Source organism: Pinus tabuliformis, chromosome X (assembly GCF_031772625.1).
Source record: "Pinus tabuliformis cultivar Carrire ecotype Pingquan chromosome X, CPIR1, whole genome shotgun sequence".
NCBI classification, from domain to species: domain Eukaryota; kingdom Viridiplantae; phylum Streptophyta; class Pinopsida; order Pinales; family Pinaceae; genus Pinus; species Pinus tabuliformis.
Window position 1 is genome coordinate 857,679,215 of NC_142308.1, and position 22,169 is coordinate 857,701,383.

The 22,169-nt window shown below is 40.6% G+C and overlaps 1 pseudogene; it reads left to right on the forward strand.

Annotated features, from left to right (window-relative positions):
* The first annotated feature begins 676 nt into the window (after window positions 1–676).
* Window positions 677–22,169, forward strand: part of LOC149142416 (uncharacterized) — a 43,272-nt pseudogene continuing 21,779 nt past the window's right edge.

Here is a 22,169-nt window from a genome sequence, read left to right on the forward strand (position 1 = left end):
TCCTCTCAATATAGAACTCATCCTTAATTCCTCAATCAGTGGAGAAAATCAAGGACACATTCCCCAATTAGTGGAGAAATAATTGCATGTTCTCACAAAGATTTCAAGTTTGCTTTTCGTTAACTAATTAACTCATGGAGAATTAATTAATTAATATTCCTAACTGCTGGTAAGACCAAATTCAGATTTACTTCCTATAGATAGACCAGGGATTGCTATAAATGGGAAGGGACCCAGAAATGCTATTTTTAGAATATGTTATTTTTAGCAGTTTCACCTCTCACCCAAGGTGGCCAAAATGCTCATTGGCCAAACTGCTATTTTTAAAAGCATTATTTTTAGCAATTTCTAAATTTAGATTTCTTGTTGCACACTTTTCAACAATCACTAAATCCCTGAACCCCTCCCCTATATCACTCCATAACATTTTATATTCCTTTGTCCTTCATCCCACAAGCTGTACTTCAAAAAAAGGACCCAAGCCCCTCTCCCTCATTTTCATGATTCATACACTCCCACTCATTTCCTAGCCCACCAAATACCTCACAAGGTCATCTCCCATTCCCTTATTCCTAATCAATCTTGCTCACTCCCTTCATCCCTTTCTAGGAGTGCACAACCTCAAAATTTGCAAACATGGACAGAAAAGATAGAGACTATGAGGAGGAGGAAAACAATGGCAGTGACAATTCAACAGATAGACCTCGACATTAGAGAAAACCGCACAAGGGAGGCAGAATTATCAGGTAAGAGCCATCAAACCTCAGAGAGTTGCAGGCCTATCATTTGGCTTTCACTTGTTTCAGGCATCTAGGGTGCTATGAGTTCTGTGAGAAGGTGGAGAGTGTTCAATACCATCCTGAGCTCACTAGGATTTTTGTGGCCAATCTTTGTGACAACAAAGTGAATCTTGCTGGGGGTGACATTTGCAATTTCACCCTCCATTATTACAGATGCAACCAGGATTCCAAATGTAGGGGAGAAGCGGTACAAGGCATAGGACCCAGATGAACACTATTATAAGCCTTACATCAAACCCAGGTACAGAAATCAAGCAAAAATGATTTTTCCTTTCAGGTTCCTTGAAGACAAGTATGCCCCCATGATGAAAATCATCATGAAATATTTCACTTGTGAGGGCAGATTTTCCAGACTGTACACCTATCACATCAGGTTTCTCATGCATTTTACCAGGGTGAGGATGTTAAACCTCCCTTATTTCTTGTTCAGGAATATTGATAAGATGGCCCACATTATACAGAAAAATCCATACCCTCAGCAGATGAGTAGTCTTTATCATTATTCCCTGATCAAGATGATTGTGATTCATCATCTTAGCCTCCTCAATATCTCTTGGGAGACATTTATTGCTCATGACATCTTCAGGGGTCCTCAAATTCCTCCACCAGTGTCTCAAGAAATAGGAGGACCTTCTAGCATTTCTCAGGTGAAGACAGATGAGAAGGCCAAAGAGACTAGAGCTACTGAGGTGCCTGGGACCTACAAAACATATCAGAGGGGCACAAGAATATTGTTTGCAGCTGATAGGCAAGTGTTTGCTCCACTTGGTGTGGAAGGGACCTTGCCTTCTTCATCCACTCATAGGAAAATGCTTGCTCCATAGGGTGTGGAAGGGGATTTGCCTTCTTCATCGACAAAACAGGTACAGGTGCAACAACTGCATAAAGGGAAAGAAAAGATGCAGGTGGAAGATCTTGATGATGAGGAAGAAAGATACTTTGATTTGACAGAGCATGATGAGTCAAAGTAGCATTATATTCATCATGGCATGGATAAAATTGACTTGGAGGCTTAAGATGAAGCAACAATAAAGGACATCATCATACAGGAAAATGAGGCTCAAGTCCAAGCATTCATGGAAAATTTGGAGAGAGCCAAGTATGTCATCACATATCTGGAACAAGAGAACAAGCAGCTGAGTGATAAGCAAGTCCTCATGGAGTTGGAACTTCTCAAGATAAAAGGAAAAAGTGACAAGGGTAAGCCATCAATGCAAGAGGAAGAGGCACCAGTCACTTTGACTCCAATTGAGAAGGAAATTTAGGGTGATAGAGAGATTTGGATTGAAAGAGTCAATTTCACTTATAAAAGTTGTTGCAAAAGGCCAATAGGGATAACTAGATCATCAGGCACATGGTCTACCACTACAGGGCCCAGAACAAAATTTGCAATATAAGGGTCAAACAGATGAAAGCAAAGCTAAGACGGGATCTAAAAGGAAAAAAAGAGGAGGATAGGCCTAGGTTGCTTGCCGAAGCTTACTTGGCTCATTAGGATACTTGAAGATGGCACTGCTCACCAATTTTGGTCAAGTTTGGAGGAGTTTTTGTCATTTGCAAATTTTGAAAATTTTAAACACAGAAAATTTTGCTCAACGCACAACGACACTGGTGCTGCGCTTTTCCTAGGGGCACGCAATGGACAAATGGCTTGCATTTTTGGATTTAGAATGATGAGTACATGCACCCTATGCATTTTCTAAATTTTTGGGGCAGAACTGGTCCACCAAAAAGTCAAAATACACCCCAAAAATGACCTTTCTGCCACTTTTTGGACACACATAAGCAGTGTTGGGAGAATCAACTTTTGAGGGGTCAAATGAGCTTCAAATGAAGAAATTCCAGGTGTTTTGGAACGAAGACTTGAATATCTTTCCAATAAGCTATCATGAGCTCAATTTGGATGCCGGGAAGGCCTCCAAATGGGACCTGAAAGTGGCGTTGCATGTTGGACCAGTGGCGCTGTGCGTAGGACAAATTTTGTACAGGATGAGCATTTTACAGTGTTTTGACTGTGTTCGTGGATTTTTTCTCATGGAGGATGTTTTACTAATGTAAATGATGACTTGGCTTGTAAATATGATGGATAATTAGTAGTAGAGGGTAGATTCATTAGATTAAAAGTCATTTTGAGCATAAATGAATCAGTTTCCTCACTTTTAGAGGCAAGTTGTTAGGATGCCTAGATTCCAGTTTCTTGTTCAGTGTTGGTTAGATTAGCTCCTCATCTTAGGGATTCGACCCCTGAGGATGGGAGGAGGTTGAAACAATGTCTATATCTTCTTCTTCTTTCTCATTGTAAAGGGTTGGACTTAGCTGGATGCTTATGCCTTGATTGTACATCATTTTGTAGCAGTTTAGCAGGAGATTAATAAAAATTGCAGCTATTTCTTTGGGATCCATGTGGTATGAAGTTTAGTTCAGTTTCTTCTCTTGTGATCATATGTTAGAATGTTTTGTGTACTTCATTAATCATTTCATTGCTTCTAAGTGAATGTTTTCAAGTTGATAGGCATAATTCATAACATCACTGCTATGCTTTGGGGAAATATTCACCATTATATGTTTTCTACAGTTTAGGAAGGATCCATGGTAATCACATGCTCTTCTTAACTTTTCACCAGTCTTAAAACACCTCATCCATCAAACCCTAGAGTTGTAAGCCTTATACCTATCTTTCCCCATTGAACATCCTACAATTTTGACCTAATTTCCTAGCCCTAACTGTCCGGCTCCTCCTGATCCAACAAAACCCCTTCAAAATCAAATCAAACGTTGTGCTACTGTACCTAGCCTAATATCCTTTTCCTGATCTAGTCATCTTGGCTGAGATCCTTATGGAGAGAGCCCTTTCCCGGCCTAGTAGGGCTAGCTACTTGGCTAAACACGGTTTGTGGTTACCCTAGCATTACCTTCCTTCAGGCTGAGGTTTAATCCAGGTGATAACATAGTGGCGACCATACTGGGGACGAGCGAAAGGTTTCGTATTCCCTGGGAAATATCATCAAAGTTCATATCTATATTTGATTATTGATGGTGGACAACGATCAGACAAAGGAAGGCTGAAATCATTCACCTGGTGACTCTAAATCAGTTTCAAGATCAGATCCAAGGACTCCACTGGAGGATGAACCTGATCGGCAGAAACATGAAATGACAATATGGAAAGATCAGGCATTCAAGTTGGAATTTCATCCAAGACATTATGTTCTTTGTTATAAATTATTTCTTCTCTTTTCCCGTGAATGTCGAGAAGGATTTACAAAGTATAATGTATTTGAGAAAATATCCTAGACCTACATGTGATTCCTTCCCTTTGAATATTGCGAATACAAAATATTCGCATGCCTTTGATCTTGATAAAGACCCTTCTTCCGAATATTATGATGACCGTCTTCAAACTGACGGGCCTCAAGAGATCAAGAATAATTCTATAGCTTCTGTACATATTCCTATACCTTGTAAAATTCCAGATAGATACAAGCCTCTGATTTTACCTCCTATATCCCATGTTTTCCCTAAAAATCATTACCTATATCTACCAAGATTTGATGGTGAATGTGACAACATCACTGCTGAGAGACATGTATTGAATTTGGAGTCTTTTCTTGACCTTTTTGAAGTTGATGAAGAGGATGTCAGTATTAGGCTTTTTGCTCTTTCTTTGCAAGGAAAAGTCAAGAGTTGGTTCAAAACCTTGCTTGATGTGAGCATCTCATATTTCCAGTAGTTTTTCAAAGTTTTCCTCGACAAGTGGGTGGTCAAACAAAACCATTTCTTGATTCTAGAAGAGTATAACCAACTAAAAAGACTGCCAAGGGAGACAATACAACAATTTTCTGCCAGGTTTAACCAATTCTATTTTTTGATGCCTGTTAATATAAGGCCTCCTCCTAGATCCTCTCTCTTACACTACCCGGAAGCCTTTGATCCGGAAATGGAGTTTTAGTTGAGGGAAAGGAACCTTGCAACACTTGAAGAGATGCAAAATAGTGCAGTAGATGTAGAGGCTAATCTACTGATCAGAAGGGAAAAGTTGAAGGAAGAAGAGATGAAGAACATAGATCTAAAGGAATCGACATCTTTAGAGGTAAAGATTGACATTTTGGTAAGTGCAGTGGAAGAGATGATGCAAAATATCACCACAAGGAATGAGTATGATGTTCAAGACCACAACTCGCTGATTGAAGAAAAAAAAGTGGCTGATCCAAAACATTTTCTTTCTTATCCCACTTGTCATAGATATGATAATGATTGTTTTACATATCATCTTGGAGAAGAGAAATCTGTTGATCTGACATGTATGCTTGATGATGTGTTTTATACTGATGATTTGCCTAAGTTTGATCAGTATGATGATGATTATGTTCTCCAAACATAAGCTAATCTTGCAGAAAAATCAGTAGCTGGTTTGTGGAAGGAGGAAGTTCACTTTCAGCAGCTCAAATACAGTGATTAACCGATGCATATCAACTGTGGAAGTGAGGAGGAAAGTGAAGAAAATTTTGAAGTAAGTGAAGGATCTTTGCCTTTTTGTTTTACTTCGTTTCAGTTCATTAGAGACAACTTTCATGCAATCAGAAATCAACCGTTGATGAGTTTTAATCTTGACCATCTAGAGGGCAATGAAATCCTTGTTCAAGACTTCTCATATCTAGATTTGCAACCCCCGAATGCCATTGAATTTCAAGTTGCAGATGAAGAATTGGAAGCTGGAACATATGATCAAATGATGCAAGATGATTCAATACCATTATGTTTTGAATCATTTCAGTTTTTGAAGGGAAATTTGCATAGTATATCTTCAATAAAGGATGAGCAACCTGTAGAAAATCATGCAATCTCATTGGAACCAATAGAAAATGGGTTGCAACAGTCTTTTCAAGATTTTCACGATCCAATAACTGATGTGTTGGATGATATCTGCAGTCAAAATCCTTCTCCATTAGCTATCTATGAGCTTGAAAAAAGTATTGATACAAACTTGATCCGACAGTCGGTTTCTTTGTCATTTTCGGCAAGAGTCTTGTCACAAAACTTAGATGAAAGCTTTCATTCATGGTATGAGGAGAAGCAAAGTAATCCATTGGATGAGCTAAGTCCCAGTGCACATGAATTTCAAGATCCTTATGCAGTATTTTTGGAGTCAGATAGAGAATCCATATTATTCAATCTGGGAAAATTTGGATCTGTTTACAAGTTTTCATGGGAGTTGCATTTCAGTAGTTCTCTCTTCTTGCTCATAAACAAACAATTGTGGAGAATTCAAACAACAGTAGAATGCTTACTTGGTTGCATTGATTGTTTCATTTCACTTGATCAGGTGATGAATGGAACAATTAGAGTAGGTTTTATTGAATAAGCTCCATTTTGAGCATCTTTTCCAGTTTGTCAGTTGTGTTTTAGTATCGAGTCAGTTTTTAGTTGAGTAAAAGTCAATTTGTGTCTTTGAGTCATCAATATTCAGTCATGTATTTCAGATTGAGTTTTTTTTACTTCATGCCAATGGATAAGGCTACTTGGTCTATGGTGTTCTTGGCACCTCCAAGGAGCTACAATCCTCAATGGAGCCAATGTTAGTGTTAGTCTTTGTAGCCTTCCACCAGTGATCAAATATGCTCTTATAAAATGGTCTTGGGGTGCCAATGTCAAATTTTTGTCATTTCAGTGAGCCTTCAAGTAAAAATTTGGTCACTGGGTATTAGGTCTAGGATTGTTTTCACTCCCTCCAAAGTTTTCCAAGTATTGGTTCATGTCACCATTCGGATGAGTGTACCATCATTCAAAGAGTTGTCATCATTATTTCAGGTTCCAGTGGGTCATTTTACACCTTGTTTGTGCTTCAGTTGTGCTTAGGTAAGGCTCATTTCCCTCTCCTAGGGTTTTGAAGATAATTTTTCTTGGATGGTCAAATTGTCAACAAAACTTGTATCCTGATGCTCATACACCTTCCCCTGTCCTTAATATATGATGAGCCCCATAAATGGGTAATTATATGGGCTCATTTTGCCTCCTAACATAGTTTAATCAACCATTCCCTTATCTTATTGCATGTTTTTTTATTATATTTATGCTTATGGAGTGAGTTGGGTTGGTTATGTTGCCCTGGAGTCTAATATGCATTTAATGCAGATTTTTATTGAATTTTGAAGACAAAGTCAAAGATTTAATGGACAATTGGCAACAATAATTCAAGGTGGACAAAGGGGAGGATTTATAGGAGGGTATCCCCCTCATTTATGACTCCCCACTTCAAATTCTCCTTCATGCAGCTCGGAGCACAGACAATCAAATCAATGCACTAGGAGGCAGCCGAGCAAGTGGAGGATAACTTATGTTTATCTCGAGTTTTGGGAGCCAAGCCTCCCTGATTTTAAAGAAGCTGTTGGGAGCTTCAATTTTATAAGTAGAAAGGCCTAGGGCCTCATTAGGAACTTAGTCAAATTTTCGAATTTTTGTTGCAGCTTTGCTCTGCTCAACTTCGAGCTTACTTTTGTTGACAATTTCATGTAATCCTATTATTATTTTGATAATAAAGATGAGATCATTTTTGAGCTAGCACTGAGTTACCTCAGAGGGCTTAAGCTCTTGGGTTAGGGCCCAATCTAAGTAGCCAAGCTCCTCTTGTTTTTATTTCTATGCTTTGTTTCAGTTTATGAATTAGTTGCTGTTAGATGAATTTCTTTCTTGGTTAAGAATAAGTTGCTTTTGGTGATTTAGAAGGTTGTTTCCATTTGAGTTTTCCATAGTAGGTTGAACAGTGATAGAAAGAAGATATAAAAGGCAATCAATAGAGCCTTGGCCTCCTTTCCTCCCTTTGGGACCATGAACTGAGGCCAAGACCCTCTTGCTGCCACAAAAACACAGATTTGCCTTCTCCATAGGATTTCTAGTGTTGCAGTTTGTTAGAAGGTTAATACTTTGCTTTATATCTCTTTCACCATGCTCATTTATATATTGCAATAAGTTTCCTTCCATGCTTTCTCTCGTTATAGCATTTTTCAACATTTCTTTCCATAGCTCATAATCTAGATTAGCTCAATGCAAAATTCTGTTTTTTTTATGTACTTAGTTTCCTTGCTTGCTTGATCTCCTTGTTTGCTTTTCAGGTCCTTTTGCAGAAAATCTCTTCTCATAGCAAGTCAGCCTACCAACCATCATATTCTCTCCCTGATCTATGCCCTACAAGTCGCCCAAAGTTCACCTCAAATCTGCCTTAGTTTTCTGCGTTTTTCCATAGGATTTCTTCCTCTCTCCCAACCATCTTTTCCTCTCCTAGCAATCCTTGGTGACCCCTAGGTGCCTTAACACATCGTCCCAGCCTTCAAATACCCTTTCTGCCCACTTTCACACCTTCAAAACCTCTAAAACTGCTCTCGGCATCCTCTTGTAGACCTCCTGTAGATCCCTTGTAGCCTCTTATAGATTTTCCTGTAGGCTTCTTTTTGAAGTCCGATTGCGGGAAAAGCCTCCAGAAGGCCACCTGAGACATCCTAGGACCCATCCACACCATCCTACATCTTCTCAAGTCTCAAAACCACCCTCCATCGCCACCTAATCGCTGCCACACTCACAATCAAATAAATTACATGCATGACAATTTCACATTAAAATACATAAAAATCCAAAAAGATGTTTTTTGCTCATTTACTTCTAGAAATAGATTGAGTAGTTTTTGTTTACTTCCTAAGTAGGTAATGGCATTCATTTTCATGGTTTTTCATCTCTCTTTCTGCAAAAGTAGGATTAGTTGGTTATGTAGGGTTTGCTAGGTTTACTTTACATTTCAGTCTTCTTTTCCTTTCTGCAAGTAGAGTAGCCTATGTAGAGTAAGCTTTCCATTCTTTCATCACAAATAGAGCTTCTTCTGGAATCCATAGAAGTTGGCTTGAGCTCCTAGTGATTTTGCACCAGCTGACCAAGTGATAGCCTGCAGTAAGAACTAGTACTTGTGCATACATCACTGTCGCTTCCAAGTTTGTTACGAACTACCGGGTTGATAAAAGTAAAGTAGGAAGCCCAGGAGTTGCAGCATTATTGCTGCAATACTGGTGCTCACCACTTTTTGGCACCGTTGTCGGGGAAGCATAAGAGTATTCTATGATTACTGCTTTCTTCTCTTTTCTATCGCAACATTCTGCTAAGTAGTTTATTTCAGCAAAAGTAGAGTAGTTGTTTCTTTCAGTTTCTGCATTTCCCTGCTTTCATTTTAAATTCTGCAAATTTCATTTCAGCAAAAATATAATAGTTGTTTCTTTCAGTTTCTGCATTTCCTTGCTTTCATTTTCAATTTTGCAATTTCCATTTCAGGAAAAGTAGATTAGTCATTTCCTTGCTTTCAGTTCTACATTTCATTTTCTTTCCTTTACAGTTCTGCAATTTCATTTCAGCAAGTTCATTTCAGTTAGTTGCAATTTGTTTTTTCAATCAATTTCAATTTTGCAGGTACAAGCAGTGAAAAAAAAGACCCAAAAATATTTCCTTTCATGCCTCGTAGGAACAGAGATAATTCAGGAAAATTATTGCCCAACACCCCCACTACATCACATAGCCAACTTTCTCTCTTCTTTGGTGGCAGTGATCAAAAAGAACCTTTAGGTGAAGAACCAGAGATATTTGAAGAACCTATAGGGGAAGAAGAAGAAGAAAACAACCCTCTTGAGACAATGGTTGAGAATAGAAATGCTAGGGGGAACGGAGAAAGAATAGAGGGTACCTTTCCCATTCAGGAGACCGATGGGGACACCAAAATGAAGAATATAAGTCCCTCACCCTACCTCACTTCCATGGTTTGACCACAGAAGATCCTGACACCTTTTTGTTTGAGTTTGCTGTCATCTGTCAAATCTATGTCTATGCAGAAGATAAGAAAAAGTTGAAACTATTCCCTTCTACTCTTAGGGATGCAACATTGCGCTGGTTCATGGGGTTACCTGGTGATAGCATCACAACTTGGGCTCAGATGCAACACGCCTTTAATAACAAATACTGAGACTACTGTAGGTCAAAAGATACCAAGGAAGAAATCTTTCAAATGACCATGGGAAGTGATGAATCCTTGGAAGATTATGAAGAGAGGTTCCAGCTCAGTTACAAAAGGGCCAGGTGCACACTTGACCCTGAACCTCTGAAGTTGGTCCTGCTCAGGGGAATCCCAGAAGACCTTCTAGACACCCTCCATTTACTGGCTGGGGGAGACATCTACCAACTACCTTATGAGGACATAAAGACTGTCTTTAGAAACCATTCTAGAGCAGCCAGAAAGAGAGGTAGGGGAAGTCAACCCATAGCCAGTGTCTCCTCATCCAATTCATGCATCAAAGGTGAACTTGGAAACATGCTGGAAGACTTCAAGAGTGAGATGTTGCAGAATCTTGCCATGCAAATGGATACCTTGCATATCAAAAGGAAATAAGAGGAAGCAGAGAGGGCTTTGGCCATTTTTTGTCCTAGGTGCAACAGGAAGCATCCTAGGAACGAATGCCCATTGAACTCTATACAGGTTTGTGTTGGGTGAAAATATTGTCATTTAATTCTGTTGTAGTATTTGCCCAACTATTTAATTTGTCAACCCGAGGTTCATAGGCTTATGAAGCACATGCACTATATATGCAGGATCGAAGTGGAACTAATCTAATCTAAATTACTGAAATCAAATTAATCTAGAAAAGCATTGAAACACTAACTAGGAAAGCAAGAGATTTCATAAGGGAAAAGCAATACAACATGTGAAGAGTTGAATGACAAAAAACATATGTGAGCTCACAACAATAAAGCTATCTCAAATTACATTACAAGAATCAAATGACAAATCATGAAAGTGTAACAATAAAAGAATATGAATCAAAGCTAAGAATTCCATTCTCCAAATTACAAGACTATCTCTCAAAACTCAAAAACTACTGAAATTAAGAGAGAGCACTCTCTTATATACATGAAGAAGATAACCATCTCATAATGACAGATCCACTATTCTCTCAACCACTCTCAACTACTTTCTCATTATTACAAGATATGATCCATTCAAATCCTCCACACATCTCTCACATATCTTGGATAAGATATGCCAACCAAATCCTCCATGATCTTCTTCTTAGGAATAGGCTTGAATAATTATCTCCTTAAAATGGTGGAGGATATATTCGAGAAGTCTCTTGGAATTAGTCCTTCACATATCTCCTACACATTACAAAGCTCGCATATTCTTGAGATATATATGAAAACATGTATATTTTCTAATATTTAATCATAAATTCACTTATGATACAAAAATGAATAAAGTATAAAATAATAAGGTGAAACCCAAATGTATTTATGAAGATGATATGATGAAAGGTTGATGGGATGATGAAATGTAAGGAATAGTGAAGGGAAAGGTGGATGAAAATATGACATTTCTGAGTCCCAACAGTTTGTTCAGTCTGTGAAGAAGATCATTCTACAGACAAGTGCCCTTCCTTGCCTGGACTTAAAGTTGTATACCAAGGGGCCGAAGGAGCCAGTGAACCACTCTATTTCATGAACCAAAGGAGACCGCATGGACCCAGACCATACCAGCAGGGGATGCAAGGGACATCTTAGGCATACTTCAACCCCAACCAAGTTACTTTCATACCTTCTTGAGGCCCTCCTGCTCATCCTTCCTGGTCCACGCCTCCTCCTTGGTCCTTTCCATCTCAATACCATGCCCAACCAGTTTCTCATTCATTCCAATCCTATGCTCCGCCACAACCTCAGTGGAATGTATCTCATCAGGGGTGGAGGCCCCAGTACATCTCTCTTCCTGCTCTTTTGCCTCCACCACCTGCTCAACCACAATCATTGCCTCTTGCTCCACCAAGGCAACCCCCAATGCCTACCTAGCCAAACTCGAACCCGAACAATAGATAGGCTCAACAAGTATATAATGGGGAACCATCATGCCCAACTTATGCTGTGGAGATTCAGGAGATTAACCTACAATCTGGGAAGGTTCTCCCAGATAGCTAGCCTCCCCCTAGGGAGGTTGAGGAAGATAAAGAGGAAAGTGAACCTAAAGAAATTCCGCCCTTTCCGGAGAGACTATCTAGGACAACACAGCCCACCCTAGAATAAGTTGAACTTCTAGGAGAATTGAAACAGTTATGTGTAAAGATACCACTTCTCCAAGCCCTAAAATATGTGCCTATATACAATCGGTTGATCAAAGAGAAGTGCTTTAGGCATCTAGGTAGGCGCAAGAGAGATGCCCCAACCATCAATGTCATAGGACAACTGTCCGACTTGATGTTGGGGCAGGTAATCTGCCTAAAATATCTGGACCTTGGAAGCCCAGTAGTTGATGTCCACATCAATGGCACCATGACCCCACACACCTTGATTGATCTGGGAGCTGCCATTAATGTGATGACAAAGGACACCATGCTCAAACTTAACCTCCAGGGATCCTTGAGGAAGACCATGACAATACTGCAGCTAGCAGACCGCTCCACTGTGACCCCTAAGGGGATTGTGGAAGATGTGATGGTCTCCATTGATTCTTGGGAGTACCCTATTGATTTCTTGGTTCTCCAGCCGAAGGGAAAGCTCAAAGGGTATCCTCTCATCCTGGGAAGACCCTGGTTGGCTACTGCCGATGCCTATATCAGCTGTCGGGCTGGGAACATGACCATCAAGAATAGACATATGTCCAAACAGTTAGTCCTATACCCTCCTGCCCAACCCTTGCTAGAAAATGATATACCTCTCTGGCTAGAGGAGGAGGATGAGGATGAAGTCCATTCTGCACCACTTTGTACATTAGAAACTACCATGGGGGGGAACCGCAAGATGAGGATGATATCATTGAGAATTTAATTCAGAATCCACCCCCCAGTACCTTGCCATTAGAGGACATAGTGAAAGAAACCCAAAACAATTCCTTAACGGATCTCTGTGTGGTCGACCTGACCTCTTTCTGTGTTAAGAATATAGAGTTTGCCCCAACAGAACCTTGAAAATCAATCCATCCTTATCCACTTCCTAGGAGAAGGAGCTATGCAGCTTATTGAGAAAGTATTTAGATGCCTTCGCTTGGAGTTATAAGGAGATGAAGGGAGTGCACCCTTTGGTATGTACTCATCATATATACATTAAATAAGATTGCAAACCAGTCAAGCAGCCTCAAAGAAGGATGAATCCATCCCTTAAAGACATTGTTAAGGAAGAATTGCAAAAATTACTTGATGCAGGATTCATCTACCCCATCTTTGACAGTGAATGGGTCTCTCCTTTGGTGCTAGTGCCAAAAAAAACATGGTAAGTGGAGAATCTGTGTCGATTATTGGGAATTGAACAAATCCACTAAAAAGGACCATTTTCCTTTGCCTTTCATAGATCAAGTGTTAGATGGTCTGGCGGGGAAAAAAATTTTCTCCTTCCTAGATGGGTTTAGCAGGTATAACCAGATTCAAATCAGCCTGGAAGACTAGGATAAGACCACTTTCACTTGTCCTTGGGGTACCTTTGCATATCAGGTCCTTCCTTTTGGTTTGTGCAATGCTCCAACCACTTTCCAGAGAGCAGTATTGAGTATATTTTCTGAACTAGTTCATGATGCAATGGAAATATATATGGATGATTTCACTCCTTATGGTTCTAACTTTCAGGAAGCTTTATCTAACCTAGGAAAATTATTGTACAAGTGTATTGAAATGAACCTGTCCCTCAGTTTGGAAAAATGTGAATTTTTGATGACTGAAGGGACCGTTCTAGGTCATGCAATATCTCAACAAGGACTGCAGGTGGACCCCAACAAAGTTGCCATCGTCTAAAGGGTCCCACCTCCTCAAAAGGTGAGAGATGTTAGAAGTTTCCTAGGCTTATCTGGATATTACAGAAGATTCATTAAAGATTTCAGCAAATTAGCCGCTCTGTTGTTTGGCCTTTTAGGAAAAGATGTCGAATTTATATGGGCTGAAAACTGTCAAGAAGCCCTAGATACCTTGAAAAGCAAACTTGTGATTGCCCCAATTATGAGAGGCCCAAATTGGGCCCTACCTTTCCACATTCACACGGATGCCTCGAATAAAGCAATAGGAGCAGCCTTAGGACAAATTGATGAAAATTTACCTTATGCCATATACTTTATAAGCAAAAATTTGTCAAAGGCAGAGTTAAACTATACAGTAACCGAGAAGGAACTCTTAGCTGTGGTGCATTCCTTAAACAAATTCAGACATTATATCATAGGCTATCAAACCTTTTTGCACACTGATCATGCTGCAATCAGATATTTAATGAACAAACCAGATGTAAATTCTCGCATGATTAGATGGTTGCTTTTTCTGCAGCAGTTTGATTTGACCATTGTTGATAAGCCTGGTAAAGAAAATGTTGTTGCTGACTTTTTGTCTAGAGTAAATTTGCCCGCAGGTGAAGAAGGAATGGTGGATGATCAAATGATAGATGAATACCTGTTTGCCATCTCAGTACTCTCTCCATGGTTTGCTGATATAACAAACTACTTGGTTTCAGCACAGTTTCCACCACACCTGTCCTCAAAAGAGAAGAGCAAGTTTGTGAGGAAAAGTGCCCCTTTCACCTGGATTGGGGGAAATATTTTCAAACTTGGCCCAGATCAGATCTTGAGAAGATGTGTCAGGGAGGAGGAGATCTTTGACATTCTCCTGACCTGTCTTGACAGGCCTTGTGGAGGCCATTTTGCAGCAAAGAGGACTGCCTTCAAAATATTGCAAGCAGGCTACTATTGGCCCAATCTTCATCAAGATGTGAGGAGATACACTAGCCAATGTGATCGGTGTCAAAGGATGGGGAAACCTACTCCAAAGGATGAAATTCCCATGCAACCTCAAGTGACCTTTGATCCATTTGAGAAGTGGGGCATGGATTTTGTGGGTCCTATCAACCCTTCTTCAAAATAGAAGCAATACATCATTGTGTTCATCGATTACCTGACAAAGTGGGCAGAAACAAAAGCAATCAAAGCAACAACAGAGGAAAAAGTAGCTGAGTTTTTAAGAGAAAACATATTCTACAAGTTTGGGTACCCAAGAGAATTGGTCACAGATCAAGGCAGTCATTTCACTTCCAATTTGATTGAAGACCTACTCACACATCATAAAATCAAGCACACGACTTCCATCCCTTACCATCCACAAGCCAATGGGCAAGTGGAAGTCACTAATAGAGCTTTGGAAGGAATTCTGACCAAGGTAGTGAGCAACAACAAAAAATATTGGGCAGACCGATTAGTTGAGGCCACTTGGGCCTACAACACAACATGGAAGACTACCACTGGGTTTACACCCTATGAACTGGTCTATGGGAAGAAGGCTTTGTTGTCAATAGAATTTGAATATACTACACTAAGGATGGCAGCTCATTTGGACCTAGACCTTAGCCATACACAGAAGGAAAGACTACTCCAGCTCAATGGATTGGATGAACAAAGATTGCAGGCCCTCCTCCACATAGAGGTAGTTCAGCTTCAGAGGAAGATATGGCATGATAAAAATATCAAGGAGAAGTAATTCCAAAAGGGACATTGGGCACTGCTCTATGATTCAAGGTATAAAGACTTCAAGGGCAAGCTGAGGACAAGATGGATGGGACCCTACACTGTGGAAAAATACAATGACAATGGTTCAGTTCTGATTAGAACCATTGATGAGGAAGCCATCCCCATGCTTGTCAATGGATATAGGTTGAAAATTTACAAGAAGCCCCTCTCCAAGTGATAGTTCATTGAAGATCTGAATAAAACAGTGATGGTAGTGGGGCATGTCTCAGCCTCCACACACTGAAGAAATAGAAAAAAGAAAAAATAATGACTCAAGTGAAAACCTCCATGAGGCGTTTGAGTCCCATCATTGGGTTGAAAATCTCTTTTGAGGCAGCCTAGTGATGCAAAAAAAAAATAGAGAAAAGAAAAGAGAATAAGATCCCTGGGTGAAAACCTCCCTTGGAGGTGCCCAGGGCAGGCAATCAGGGTGAAAATCTCCTAGAGGCGCCTTAGTTGTCTTTCAAAAAAAAAAAACAGAGAAAAGAAGAAAAAGAAAATTGAATTTTAATGTGCATTGGCAGGTTGCAGGAGGACCACAGGGAGCAAGAGAAGATGCCACAAAGTCTATTTCATCTCCTCCACAATCTTCTCCGTCATTTCTGACCTTTCTTCCACCCCACTGTGTTCTTTTTTGCGGAAACTGTGTTCTACAAGAGGCCTTGTGTTTTCTACAGGAGGCTCCTATAGAAATCACAGAGAGCCAGAAATGGTTCTAGTAAGTAGTTTGAGGGGCTGGGAAGTTTCATGAAGAGCATGTAGACCCTCCTACAGCTATCCACCCTCCTTTCCATCCATCCCACACCTGCACCACCTCATCATCATCATTTTTTCCTGCCTGTAGAAAAAACACAGAAACCAGTTTTTAGAAAAAAAAAAAAACAAAAAATAAAGGGAGCAGCACCTCAAATCTCACCTGCAGCTTACCAAGTACCTCTCCATCTCCATCAGCATCTCTGGCATCATCCTCACTACTCCCAGCACAAAAATCAGCTAAAATTTTAAAGGGAGAAGCAGCTACAGGAGCTCCTGTAGGAATTCCTGTAGCAGCTGATCCCATTAAAATCAAGCCGCAACAAAAAAATAAGTGCAACCATGGGATTGAAGGAGACATCTGAAGCTAGATCCAGCCAGGGGATACCTACACAAAACAATCAGCCACACATCAGAAAGAAGAAAGCATGTAGCAAAGAAATACAGGCATACAACAAAGGAAATACAAGCATGCAACAGCAAAAGGAGCCAAAATGCCTCACAACACATACATTTGACTCACAGGTAAGTGACTAACTCGCTCCTCTGTTGCATTGGTGTAATTGAAAAATATGCATAAGCAAATGAGATGGTTAGGGTTGAACGAGAAAAGGTGGCCAGTTAACTGGCCACCCTCATCCAGTTGACTGCGCTCATCCGGAGTTGCCACCACACATGCATGTAGTCAAACTCACAGAAAAATCCCAAGGATAGGTAGTGGAGGGTTTGCAAACTCCGATGCAATGATGGGAGGTGATTTCGGGAGGAAAGCATGATGACAAGGCGAGTGGGGACCAACGGTCCCAATATGGCAATGTACATTTTTGCCAGCTCACCCCATCACCGGAAATATCTAAATGAAGAAATAAGTACTCCTCCTCGAAAATCCTTCACCACCTTTTCTTTCATTCTATCCTCGTCCTCTTAGCTGCAACAAGCTCTTTGTCACCACCACAGTGTCAAAACCATCATTCTCCATCACTTTCATCCATCCTCTTGCTATTGGTGTTCTACAGGAGCACCTAGAGGCAGTTCTACAGGAGGGGCAATACGCTGTTTTTAAGGAGAAAACATGGGGTTTTTGCTCGATTTCTGGCTTGACGAGGTAGGTTCTGTGCATACCCACCTTGATTATCAATATGTGCAAGGAATGATATAATTTTAAGGAGGAATTGATTCCATAGAAGAAGAGGAATTACATAAAAATTTTCTGCATGTTTTCTAAAAAAAACACAGCTTTTCTTTGTTTTCCTGTTTTCTACAAAATTTTTGTCTCCATCATTTGGTGTGCAAAGGGGGTATAAGAAAAATGACAGGGAGGTTCATGAGGAAGGAGCCCACAAATTCAACCAGGCTCCATGAACATCCCCAGGTAGTAGCCATATTCATCAGAGTAAATTGGATGCATTTTTTTGAGAAATTCCGAGGGTTTGATGAAGAAGTTGCTAAGGAATTTGCCCTTTCTTTAGTTCCTCACTCAAGGACCCATGCCATTGTTACTCTTAGAGGTCTCTCCATGGAAATCACCCCAAAATTTATCAGTAGGGTTACCACCCTTCCTCTTGGATTACCTTGGAGCAAAGATGAAAAGCCAATTGGACAGTCTGCCAAGAAAAGCTTCTTCCAAAACAATGAACATCCTATAGAAGACAAAAATGGAATTAGAAGGACAAGCATACCCTACCCTTGGGATGAGGTCAGTTACCAAATCATCAAATATATTTCCTATGAAGGGAGGTATAACATAGTCTATGGCTACCATTTTAGACTTCTCCATGAGCTGAGATATGGCATGGACACTCCAACACCCCAGAAACTCAGCGTCCCCTATTTTCTCCTGTAGTCCTTCATAGACTCTAGAATTAAGTTGAAGGCAGGAGGTCTAGATCAACTGACTCACCATGGGTTAATTAAAATGTTAGTGGAAGAAGCCCTCCATACCTTCACAATCCCCATAGCATGGGAGATTTTCTGAAACATGACAACAGAAGATGACATAAAGGCCCCCACATATGATATCAGTCCTTCCGACAGTGGGGAGGAGGAGTAGCAAGAAGGAGAGAAGGAAGAAACCAAAACAGAAGAAACCAAAACAGAACAGGAGGAAACAAAACCAACAGAGACAAAGAAAAAGACAGAAGGAGGGGCAAAAGGGGTAGAAAAAATATAGGTGTCTCCTGAGACCCTAGAAAGAGAGGTAGCAGCTACTCTCACTGCCCTCAGCATCCCAATTAAACCAAAAAAAGAGAGGAAGAGGCAGACCTCAATGTATTTTAGGGCTAGGAAGAGCACAAGGATCAAACAAGGGAAACCCTAGCCTTCTTCTAAAGTGCCCATTGTAATTGAAGATTCACCCACTGTCAAAGGGGAAGAATCTCCCTCTAAAACCCCTATCACATATGAAAGAGGGACTCTCAAATCTTCCACCTGGAAGGAAAGAGTGCAACTATAGGACTCAAAAACAGTTCTACAGGAGGCACAAACTGTTCTACAGGAGACCCTGTCAAGACTACAAGAGACTGAAAAACTAGAAAAAAGACTAGAAGGACAGTCAAAAGGGAAGGAGGAAGCAATAGAGGCTCAAGAACCTAACCCCCAGCCTAGTTTGGGCTCTTACTACAATCTTCTTGAGGGGGGAAGAATCATTCCACAGAAATTTGCAATCCCACTTTTCTTTGAGTTGGAGAAAGAAAGAATAAGGAGCCATAGGTGGATGCAAATTGCCAAATCCAAGGGAGTAGAGGATATTGGCCACATGGAGAACAAGCTTAGAGAAATGGGCAGGGAGTTAAGTGCTATAAGACATAGAGAGGCAATCACAAGAACACACTTGGAAACAGAAAATGCATTACTTAGAAGAAAATTGCAAGAGAGGGAGACACAACTAGCATGCATGGCCAACTGGTCCATGGAGGCACTACAATGTAGAACACCAGCAAAATCATATGGATTAGACCTCAATGACCAATGGCTGCAGTTTTAGATAAAGACTTTGGCACAGAGAGGCACAATGCCTTTCCAAGATTACAGATAGTTTATGGACCTATGTGACCAAATTTCATAAGAAGGCAAGGCAAAAATAGCAGATTTCTATTTGCATAACATGGCCCTCACCGACATGAATGTGTGGGACCCCAATACTAGGCTAGGGGACCTACAGCTAATGGCTATGGAATCCTGGATGAATCGTGAAGAGTTAAGGGCAACAGAGATAAGGAAGTTTATGATAAAGGAGCAGAATGAGCCCCTAATGATCAGAGCGGAGCCATCAAATCCCATGGCTCTCATCAGCACACACCAGCTGCTTGCCAATAATCCCCAAATTGCCCCTAACTATATCAATGATCAGGCTCAGGCAATTGCACATTTTGAGGATATGGAAAGATTATTTGGGGATGACTGTATTCATGCTTGTATGAGGAGGTGGAACACCTTACCACACAATTTGCAGATCAGGGAGTATCACTCCCCAACAAGGATGAAGGAAGCATTAAGGAGAGTGCCACTATACAAGCGCTCTATGCAGAATTTGAAGGTCAATTGGATTAGCCTCAAATTGAGTTCCCCACTGCTGCTAAGCATGCTAGAAGGCATAAAAGAGGAAGAAGAGCAACATTAGTGGGAAGAGGTGGACAGAAAGGCAGGATTCCATGACAGAGAAGAGGAGCTCACATCAGAAGCATGGGATGTCAGGGAGGCCATCAGGGCCATCAAAGATGAGGAGATGGACTAAGTTGCTTAGAGGATGAGCAACACCTTCAGTAGGGGGTGAGGATGATCCCCATAAATGGGTAATTATATGGGCTCATTTTGCCTCCTAACATAGTTTAATCAACCATTCTCTTAGCTTATTGCATATTTTTTGATTATATTTATGCTTATGGAGTGAGTTGGGTTGGTTATGTTGCCCTGGAGTCTAATATGTGTTTAATGCAGATTTTTGTTGAATTTGAAGACAAAGTCAAAGATTTAATGGACAATTGGCAGCAATAATTCGAAGTGGACAAAAGAGAGGATTTATAGGAGGGTATCCCCCTCATTGATGACTCCCCACTTCGAATTCTCCTTCATGCAGCTCAGAGCACAGATAGCCAAATCAATGCACTAGGAGGCAGCTGAGCAAGTGGAGGATAACTTATGTTTATTTCGAGTTTTGGGGGCCAAGCCTCCCTGATTTTAAGGAAGTTGTTGGGATCTTCAGTTGTATAAGTAGAAAGGCATAGGGCCTCATTGTAGGTTTTAACCCTGTACAGAAATTACCTGCATACAAATGCTTAAACAAAGAAAATAAACAATGCGAGAGCATAACCCATAAAACACATATGCACAGAGATTTTTTCCTGGATCCCAAAACCGGGACTACCAGCTTGATTTTTCATTATGTTCCTTTCAATGTTACAATACATATTTATACATGCCGAAGCATCCAATACCATGGACCGAAAACCATAGCGTCCAATACCATGGACCGAAAACCATCGCGTCCAAAAAACATGTGCGAAAATCATGCACAAAACTATAGGTGGGTCCGCCCAACCTAACATATGGTCCAAAACCAAAATTTTCCAGGGCGCTGCCCCAGACCCCATAAAGTGGGGTTACGGGTGCCCTTCAAACCCCCTATTAACTACGTGGAAAGAATATAACACAACCCAACAATCTCCCACTTGTTGTTTTCTTTCCACAGGGGGCCACAGGAGAGCTTAGTCATTTTTTCAGCCCTGAGATTCCCATTGCTTCTCTACACCAAGAGAACTTCTTAGAGCTCACAGATTTTGTCAATGCATCTGCAGTATTCTTCAAAGTGTCCACCTTTACCAGCAACACCTTTCTGTCTTCTATCATATCCCTCACAAAGTGATATTGAACATCAATGTGCTTTGTCTTTGAATGATAAGCAGGGTTCTTTGCCAAGAAAATTGCACTTTGGCTGTCACAGTCTATTCTTATGGCTCCTTGTACTAACCCCATACTTGAACAAAATCTTTGCAACCAAACTACTTCCTTGCTTCCATGAGTGGCTGCCATGTATTCTACCTCTATAGTTGAAAGTGCCACTATAGATTGTTTCTTACTCATCCAACTGACTGCACCTCCAAATAGGTTAAACACATACCCACTTGTAGATCTTCTCTGATCCAGATCTCCAGCGCAGTCTGCATCAACAAAGCCATGAATATCCAACACTCTCTCCAATCCTGTTCTTCCTTGGTAGCACAAACCATAATCACTAGTGCCACGCAAATACCTGAAAACCCGCTTCACTGCTGTCCAGTGCTCCTTCCCAGGTTTTGACATAAACCTGCTCAATACTCCCACTGCATGTGCAATGTCTGGTATAGTACAGACCATTGCATACATCAGGCTACCCACTGCACTTGCATATGAAACATGGGACATGTCCTCTTCCTCTTCTTGTGTCTTGGGACACTGTTCAACAGATAACCTCACACCTACAGGAATAGGAACCTTCACCAGTTTACTATCCTGCATATTAAACCTCTGGAGTATTGTCTCGACATACTTCCTCTGGATTAACCAGAGCTTCCTCTTTGACCGATCTCTTTTAATTTCCATGCCCAAAATATAGTTTGCAACACCAAGATCTTTCATGTCGAATTTGGAGGACAATTGGGTCTTCAAATCCTGGATAATTTCTTTGTCATTTCCAACCAGCAACATATCATCCACACACAAGACCAGATAAATAATACGGTCACCAATTAATTTAAAATACACACAATGATCTGCTTTGCTTCTGGTGAAGCCAAGTCCCCGTATAAATGTATCAAATTTCTGATACCACATCCTTGGTGACTGTTTTAACCCATACAGAGACTTCTTTAACTTGCATACCAGTTCTTTCTTACCCTTCACCGCAAAGCCTTCAGGTTGCTTCATGTAGATTTCCTCTTCCAAATCCCCATGAAGAAATGTTGTCTTCACATCCATCTGTTCTACCTCAAAATCAAAAGCAGCAGCAACAAATAAAAGTAATCTAATAGAAGTTACCTTGGCAACAGGAGAAAAAATATCACCAAAATCAATTCCTGGCACCTGGGAATAACCTTTTGCTA